The 8,108-nt window shown below is 45.1% G+C and overlaps 1 non-coding gene across 1 annotated transcript; it reads right to left on the bottom strand.

Moving 5' to 3' along the window:
* Positions 1-7,376: 7,376 nt before the first annotated feature.
* On the bottom strand, positions 7,377-7,448 carry TRNAP-AGG (transfer RNA proline (anticodon AGG)). The gene has a single exon. It is a non-coding gene; the product is annotated as a tRNA-Pro (tRNA).
* Between the last annotated feature and the right edge of the window lie 660 nt (positions 7,449-8,108).

The raw sequence follows: 8,108 nt of genomic DNA, 5'->3' as shown, positions 1-8,108 counted from the left end.
CTTGGTCACTGCTAAAGGGTGCTAGTGAGAGATACCCGTGGTGGAGGTGATCATTGGGGGGGGGGCGTCAACCAACATTGTCGCACTGGGCGCCACCAGCGCTAAAGCCGGCCCTGTTTACACTTACATTCCCGACCGGCAAGGGGTTTCTGAGCACCCAGGATTTAGTATTTTGCTTGAGTATTGGCACTTTTCACTGGTGGTTTGATGTGTGCTTTCAGTCTTCTTGGGTTTATAGTGTTCTAAGCGCACTATATCTGTGGTGCATTAGATGTATGAATTACCGTAGCACACGGTTGTAGCATTTTAATGTATTTACTATATGGGTCCCGATCTGCTCCCGATAGTCGGTCTACAACTGAAGGTGGTCGTTTCTCCATCAGTTCTCTCTTCCTATTTACAAATCTGTGTATATTTATTTTATAATTGTTCTCCCTGATGAAGGGCACGTGTTGCCCGAAATGCTTTTGAGTATGAAGTTTCATCAAAACACAGGGACATATTTCATTCAAACTGTGATGGATGCATTATGTAGTTTACTTTGCTTTGGATTTATTTTGTTGTGTATAATTCCATACGCATCGAAAATCGTCATGTTGGGTGTGTACACAAGTGAACTATTTGTATTCTAATGGATGGGGCAAACTAAATGTATACAGGGTGATTAACTTCGAAGATTCAGTTTTGAGCTAGAAATTGGTCGCTCGTGGGTTTCTTTTTCCTTCTCTTTTTCCAGTGGCAGTAGGTCTGCATACCAGGTGACCTGCGGCAGGATTTTTCGGTTTCTGTCGTTGTCTCTAGGGGCAGAGAGCACAGCAGCAGAGGGCTACAACAAAAGTATCATTTGGATTACCCACAAGAGTAAAACAATCTGGATTGTAATCAAGGAACCTTTTTATTAGTGAACAATTTCTCTCTACTCGGACATGACTTTAAATTGCTATTCTGAATCTGTTGATTGCATGCTGACTCCTTTCAGATATATTTTACAAAGTATGCTTCCTGGTAATGAGAGATGTTAGGAGCAAACCAAATAAAAAGATCCTTCATGAGTTCAGTAGCAGAACCTAAGATTTCAGAAATGGTAGGAAAAATACTGAGCCCACGAGATGAACAACCCTAGACTTCTCCCTCCTGCACCAGAGGTATGCACTCGGAGCCATCTGTCATGTACACAAGCCCAGGCCAGTGCTTAATTTGTAAAAGAATAAGTGCCGGAGCTCTCAGCGGGAGGCCCCTGCCTCTCCACCTTAGGCTAGCCACGTCAGGAAGGACCTCAAGACCCAGCTCTTCGACTGAACCTCAGCTCCCAGTCGGATCTGCAGCCCTCAGCGCCTTGAAACCCTCACAGGTGAGTAGTCACGCTTAAAAATACTGATTGATTGATTGACTGCAGCTAGCACCACACATTGCCCCTGCAAGCTGCCGATGACAGTACAAACACAGCTACTAACCATCTCACTCCTACAAGTGTGACAATTCATGTTATTCCAGGTATCCAAAGCTATATGAATGGCTTAGGAGGCAGGTATTAGTCATTGTAAATGTAAATTGAACTAAAAAATAGCTGCTGTTGTGCTCATACAAACAGACAGCGCCACCGTGTGGCAGACTGTCATAAACCCAGGTGCTGGCAATTAGCTGCAGGTGCCGAGTACCAGAAACCACTGGCTGAAAATAAGCACTGGCTCAGGCCTTTCTGAGTGGGTAACATGCTCTTTGTCCATCCACTATTCCCAGTTCGATCTGCAGTTGAACCTTGCAGGACAGCCATTTGGCAGTGGACAGCAGGCTGTGAGTGCAGAGCATGGCTGTGGGCTTAAGCAACTCTGCTCCCAGTTCTGCTACCACAAAGTCTGCTGAGAAAAGCTTTAAGCCCGGAGTAGAGTTTTCTGGCAACAGACTGGTACGCTAAGCCTCATCCTGCACTTAGTCCCTCTCACACCCTTACTCGACCCCTAAATATTTCTATGGGGCTGAGTTTATTAATGATCACTTATGCTGCAAGGGGAATTTTTTGTTTGCTTAAATGTGATAATTTTAGTTTTAGTTGTCTAGAGCATGTGGTTACCGAAGGTATCGTGGCTCTAAATTCAGAAGCAGCAGCAGTACACAGCAGAACTACAGTTGACACAAATATGTATTTTTAGAGCTTTACGGAATCACATATGGTTAAGCTTTGCACAAATTGCAAAAGGCAGGTTGTTCTAACTGAGCAGAGACAACATAGAAAGCACGCCCTCCTGTGCTCTTTCTATTAACTCTGGGGTCGTTGGCCAGTAACGCCTCTGAAGACCGACGATCTCTGATAGGACAGTATTGGGTAAATACACCAGTTATATGGTTAGGCAGACTTACCATGTGTACTTCTTTATGGCAATAGCACAGAGGCTTAAAGATACAGCATTTACCAACAGGAAGCCAATGCATGTCAGACAAGTGATGAGATACCTTGGATAATCTAGGCAAACCTGCATTAGGCCTAGCTGCAGCCTTCAGTAGCAATTGGAGACGCTGTATGAAAGACGAGGGGAAGCACAAGAAGAGGGTATTGCAGTAGACCAGACAGCGGGTAATAAGTGTCTGTACCAAAGTTCTCATAAAAGAATGAGGCACAAAAGCGGTGATCTTTCTCATCATCTTCAATAAGGCAAAACATGTGATGTGAGACTCAAAAGGGTAATTTAGAGTTAAAGATAATCCCCAGATTATGTGCACTGGTTTCAGGGGTCGGATAAGTTCCCAGGCATTGTGGACAACAAGTAGGTGATCAGATGGAAGGATTCCCAAACACCAGGGCCTCGTCATGTCTGCATTCAACCCCCTGGAGTTGGCATTCATCCACTGGGCCAACAGTGTAAGGCAATATTTTAAATGCCTCCTCTCAAGCCGTAGTATGATCTGCGTATCATCAGCTTAAGAATAGAATTGAAGCTCAAAGGAGATGATAGCGTTGGCCAGTGGCATCACGTAGATGTTAAAGTCTGGCTCAGAGATGAGCCCCGAGTGTCACCACAGCAAAGCTGACGATGAGCCGAATGGAAAAGATGGGATGGGCAGCTCGGGCCCTCATCAACAAAGAAGATTCAAATCAGCTCAGTGCCGTCCCCTGTATCCCCACGCCAGTATGTTTTGGAGAAGGATCTCATGTAAGACTTTGTCAAAGGCGTAAGAGCCCCCATTCTCCAAAATCATCCGAATATCACCACAGACGTTAACATGATCCCAGTGTTGTGACGTAGGCGAAAGCCAGACTGAAACTTATTATGTACAGCTCTGTTATCTGTATGGTGTGATAGCTGATGATTGGCATGACTCTTCATTGCTTTGGCCAGGGTAGACAAGAGGGAGATCAGGGGATAGTTGGCCGGGATTTGAGAATCTAAGGTGGATTTATTTAGTACAGTAATGACAGCTGCTGATATGCACAAATCTGAGGCTTGGCCCAGGTCGGGCGAGGCATTACAAATTGAGGTGAAGACCGGTGCCACTGTGGGTGCTGAAATCTTAAGACATTTTGTGGGACACCAGTCGAAAGGGGAACCTGAGATAATGATACTAAGTTTTGCAAGCATAATGTCTTCTGAAATGGAGCACATCTCAGACCAAGGTAATGAGATTATGGCAGATGCAGTAGGATGGGATGGGGGTCAGGGAAGTCACCTAAGAGTTATTGGAGACAAAAGATTCTACATTTTATAATTAAAAAGTCAGCTAACTCACAGAAAAGCGTTTGGAATGCCCTGACCGAAGTAAACATTATATCAGGGTTCGACAAGAATTTATAGATTTAAACACCTCCTTGGCTAGATCTTTTGCATAAAGAGTGCTGAGTTTGTAATATTTTGCCCAGGCTTCCTTAAGAAGAAATTCATAATGCTTAAGATCCTGTTTATAAGCACTTTTCTCTTCAGCACCATACTTACAACGCCATAGCCTATCCAGTTTCTTACATGTTCTCTCTGCCAGTATACCAAGGCTCTGAAGGAGTGGGGCGGTGTGATAGAAACGATTTAGTGGGTAAAAATTAATCTTCTAGTGCATTGGCAAACCAAGCATTAAAACCTCCCACATATGCATCAATACAGGTGCTGACTGACTCAGATGGGGAATTAGCTAGCTTGGGTCAAGTCTGGACCAGGCACGATAGGTGACTGTAACAGATGTCCTTGAATTCAATCACGTTTTCCTCCTAAGATTAATATTAATGAAGCTACCCTTATGGTCGGTCCATGTCAGCTCCAATATAGAACCAATATTCACTATATCCTGACCTGAGTATATATGTTCTAGTATATTACCTATATATGAGGTTTAGGGGAGTGAGTGGTAGGGAGAAGGAAGGAAGGGTCGGTGGGTGGAGAAGAGAAGGAGGTGGGATCATGAGAACGAGTGTCAGGGACAGGAGACGGTCACTAATACCACTGAGGGATGATGTCTGGCAGCCATCTGGTGCTAGGCAGCCCAAGTCTCCCTTCGCTTCAGGGAGTTTCTATAAATTAGCTGTCTCCCTGAGAACGAGGGCTCAAAATCTCATTGAAATGAGTGCAGACTTTTTAGTCCAATCGTCCTGTAATGGATAGACCTATAACTAATAGGAAATGCATATAATTATCAGTAGCCAAATCCTTCTATGGTCTTACTGCTATGTTTTCATGCTTGGGCTGCTTGCTTTAGTGACTGAGAGTGGACACCAAGAACCTCTTGGGTAGTCACTGGTCCATCTGCCCCATTCAACCATCCCTCTATCCAATTCACTAGTCCCTGTAGCTCCTTGGCTGACTTCTGCCTCATTCAATGGTCACTGCCTCATTAAATGGTCACTACTGCAGTCGATGATCACATTGCTTCATCTACTTTAGATTGCCCCCCTACCACTGCCCACTGTGACATTCACTGCCCGTTCACTGGCCACTATGACCCATACACTGGCCACTAGGTCTAATTCACTGGCCACGGCTCTGATCAGTGGCCAGTGTTAAGTAGATAGTGCATTGTTCACGTCTTTCTACACAATGCCTTCATTATTTCTACCCAATTTACACAGGTCCTTCTACTCCTCTCACTAGTCCCTGTTCTACATTCAGCGGCCACTGCATTATGCACTGGCCGCTGCTTCATTCGCCAATCTGATAAATGATGCTGATGAAAGCAATTTATAGCGCGCACAGCTACTCCATGGAGCGTCACAGCGCAAAACTGTGCCATCTGTGCATTATTTGTTCCTCACTACCACATTCATTAGACGTTTCCTCAGTGCTCGCTGCCATATTCACTGCTCCCACCCCCTCCAGTCCTGCTCCAACAAACGATCAATTTTCCTCACTCACTGGCCATATTTGCCCTTTCAAGGAGCAAGTGCAACCGGGTATTTTAGGAAATTCACCCCTCCTGCTTCGCTGGGCATCAAGCCAACTTTACAGGTCGCCCTGCTTACTCCAGGGCCAGCCTGCATCCCTCACTGGGTGGTTCAGCCTTATTGATTGGTCACCACACCCTACTCGCCGGTCACTCTATCTCATGAGTGAGCTCTCCTCGGTTACAGGCGCACCTGTCTCATTGACTGGTCCATGCATTGCTCATTGTCCATCCCTCACTGGCTATTATAGGCCAATCCGTTTCATTTATTTTGCTTGTCCTCCGTTTGCACCTTATTTAAGTTGCAATTGTTGCTCGCTGGTTCTCATAAGAATTGGTTATTAACGTCCTTTGCATTTTAGTTCACTGCTTGACATGTTGCTGGAAACAAGTGTGATGCCATCTGTATTTATAATTCCGTAGTTCACGTTTCATTGTGAATGCAACAATCCTATGGATGTTTTCTGCCTTCTGAGATCCGTATGAAGCGAGGACAAGATCTTAGGGGGCAGATTTATGAGCCCCTTGCGCCACTTTTGCGTCACTTTTCCCATGTTAAAAGTGACGCAAAAGTGGCGCAAGGGGCTCATAAATCTGCCCCTAGGTGTTTTGGGTGGAGATGTAATCTAGGGTGGGTGCCATTGGTTGTGGTTGGAGGCAGGGTCCTGGCCATGTTTGTTTAAGGATGCTGCCATTGTAGAGCACTGCTTTTACCTATTGTTTTTTGTGCCCCCTCTTGAGGCATTTTTTGTATATGTTTGTCAAGCAGTAGGAGTTATGAGGAGGATTGTGTTAGCATTGGTCCCGAGGCATGCTCTGTTCTGTTGAGAGGGAAAGGCGTGGTCTTTCTTTGGGGTCCATTGTTTGTTTTGGTTGTACTGATGTGGCTGGTGGGAGATGGGCAGCCAGGTTGCGTTTCTTCGATAGCCGGCTGTGTTAGAAGGGTGACGCAGGGGTTGTTACTTGAAGACATTAGGGTGGAGTCATGGGATATAAATGGCGCAGAGGGCACGATCATTGTGCAGGCAGGCACCTCGGGGGCTTAGAGGCTCAAAGAGCTGTTATTGTGTGGAAGACCAGGAGGTCTGGAAGTGGCTAAAGAAGGGGTGAGCAGGAAACAGATAGGGGCAAGTGTCGCGGGTTTCGCTTAAAAGCGTCTCGTCCAAGCAGCATGTTCCACAGGCGATGGCACCGGAACTCAGTTACGCTTACCATTACACATGTGACATGTTGTTTTTGGCTATCTATGCCCAAAACCGCTCGATTTGTCTCTGCGCCCCTGAAACCGCGCGCCTACCCCTCGTAAAGCGCCGGCGGCAGAAATCAGAGCCGGAAGTAACGCAGACGCAACCCAGCTCTGCTACTGCATCCAGCCACTTTCACAGCTCGGGGGCTCCTTCCTCCCTTTGCACTTAAAGCGAGCGCGTCTCTTTATACTCCTATGTTGTTGCACTTTGACTTGATTTTGAAGCTCCACCCTCCCTAATACTCGATGTAGATTGGCGATTTATTTCTTTTTTCACACACGTATAAGGTAAAAGGGTCAAAGTACTGAGAAGAGCAAATAATGTGTACGTGGCAGACGTTCGTATAAGGTAAAAGGGTCACAGTAATGTAGACAGAATAATGTGTACGTGTCAAAGGTACAGAACTATAGAATACATCAATAATGTGTGTCCTCATGAAACGTAACTGGTGCAATGTAAAGCGCTCTGATGCTCGAATCAGGTCAAGTTTGCGCTATATATAACTGCAAAAACAAACTATGTACATGTTTCACCATATCCTTTAATACATGAATCCATGTGGAATAATGTGGTACAGTATCTGGCTCGTTGGTCTAGGGGTATGATTCTCGCTTTGGGTGCGAGAGGTCCCGGGTTCAAATCCCGGACGAGCCCTATATATTTTTTAATGTTTTGATTTTTTTTCCCATCCAAATTAAACCTTTCTATCCAAATTAAACCTTCCTAGGATTCTAAAACACAGTAAACTATATAACCAAATAAGAAAACATGGGGCTCGTCCGGGATTTGAACCCGGGACCTCTCGCACCCTAAGCGAGAATCATACCCCTAGACCAACGAGCCACACGGCCAACTAACGGAAGTACGTCTTTTAAACATTGCTAAATGAAGCGAGGATGAATGTATTACGTGTTACATGTTTCTTTTGCATCCACTTTTGCAGGGACTAAAAGGTAGGGCCAGGGGATACATTCTGTCATATCTGAGTTCAGTGTTTTAATTTCTTCTGACTATGACTTTAAACTTGTCTATTATCTAAAAGTAGCAACTTAAAAAAAATAATCTAAGACTGAAATGGAGGAGGAAATAATATTCAGCCTCCAGGGGTTTTGTAACCCATTGTCTGCAGGAGCCGGGCGCTCTTTCACTAGCCTGGAGTGCAATATCTCTGGCGTTGAATTGGGAATTGCAAGACGATCTCCGGCTCAAACTTTAAACTTCCACAGAAAAACGTGTACACCTTTTCCCTCTTGCTGGATTTTGTTAGAGTGAGTATTATCTCGCAGCGCGTTGAAAATAATCGTGCAATGCCCAGATAATTTCTCGTGAGGCAGATTAATTAAAACCGAGAAAGGTCACAAACGCCCTAAAGTGCAAAAATCATACACTTAGCTAAATTTCACCCCTGTAAAAAAAAAGTTGCCCGCCCCTAATCAGAATACATATTTAGTAGATCCTGGCTGTGGAACCTTCTGTTCCAGACCCTGATTGGACCCTCCTATG

This window comes from Triturus cristatus, chromosome 4_1 (assembly GCF_964204655.1).
Source record: "Triturus cristatus chromosome 4_1, aTriCri1.1, whole genome shotgun sequence".
NCBI classification, from domain to species: Eukaryota; Metazoa; Chordata; class Amphibia; order Caudata; family Salamandridae; genus Triturus; species Triturus cristatus.
The sequence above is the reverse complement of the archived record's forward strand: the minus strand, read 5'-3'. Positions and strand labels throughout refer to the sequence as shown.